Here is a 1239-nt window from a genome sequence, read left to right on the forward strand (position 1 = left end):
CTTAGTGAAAACATAATTTAGAAGGTGATCTTTAGGGGTCTGCTGTCACCCTCTAGATTTATAATTTGGACAAGTCATGGAAGGCCCTTTTCTATTTCCTATTTGGTTTTCAAAACCCTGCTCAGAAGCCCCTCCTACTGGGAGTCTTCTGTCACCTCCAGTTATCTCAGAAGTCTCTCTTCTGTACTCCTGGAGTAGTTTTTCATGGTCCCTACTCCTTGCTCTATGAATCCTTATTGACTTGTCTGTTTCCTTTGCTAGACTGTGAAATTCTTGAGGTCAGAGACCAATCTTATTTGCCTTTTTATCCCATGGCATCTTTAGTATCCATCGGTAAAATTTTTTTGAATAGGTGAAAAAATGAGCGACTTAATGCCATAGTTATCATTACTTTCATTTGACACACAAAAAGAAGTAATATAATTAATAACAGAATTAAAATTCAGAAAGAATTGAGAAGTTGAAAAAGTGGCTCTGACTAAAATGATGAAGTTTAATACCTCCCCTCCCTTGATCCTACCAACCAGCATTTGTTGTTTCTTATACCTTGCTCTTCTCTGTTGCCTCATCACCAAGCCTAATTTTATGGTTGATAATTATAAGTATTCTCTGGCCTTGTGCTTTATAAAACCACAACTCTGGGTAAGTCCAATTCTTTACATGCCTCCATGGATAAACATGGCTGAAGGAGAGCCCACCACCCTGCTGACTCACCACACTTTTAAAACACTTCACAATTATATAATGGAAGAGTTGTGATTTACCATTTACTTGTGAGGGAAAAAATACGAGTTTTAGTCAGATATAAATACAATATACTATTATTCTCTCATTGCTAAACAGGTTAAGCATTAGATTGTGTAATGAGAATTAATCATCTTCCTATTCTACATTAAGTGCCACCTATGTATTAGTAACTGTCATAGGTTCTGGAACTACAACAGTGAAAAAAACAGCTAAATATTCTTGACCTCAGTATATTATACATACTATATCTTCTATATATATTTAAAACCCTAATATGCAAATAGACTGAATGGTGGAACAACTGAACAACCGATCGCTATGACGTGTGCTGACCACCAGGTGCCACATGCGGAACATGGTGGGCGTCAGCCGCAGTGGGATGGTAGAGCAGGTGAACAGGAGCACCAGACCAAGGCGTGGCACCGGTTGCTGTCATTGGGGCGAGCCTCTGGTGGTTACTGAAAATTCTTTCCTCCCGCTCCCTGGTCCCAC

Source organism: Myotis davidii, unplaced genomic scaffold (assembly GCF_000327345.1).
Source record: "Myotis davidii unplaced genomic scaffold, ASM32734v1 scaffold130, whole genome shotgun sequence".
Taxonomy (NCBI): domain Eukaryota; kingdom Metazoa; phylum Chordata; class Mammalia; order Chiroptera; family Vespertilionidae; genus Myotis; species Myotis davidii.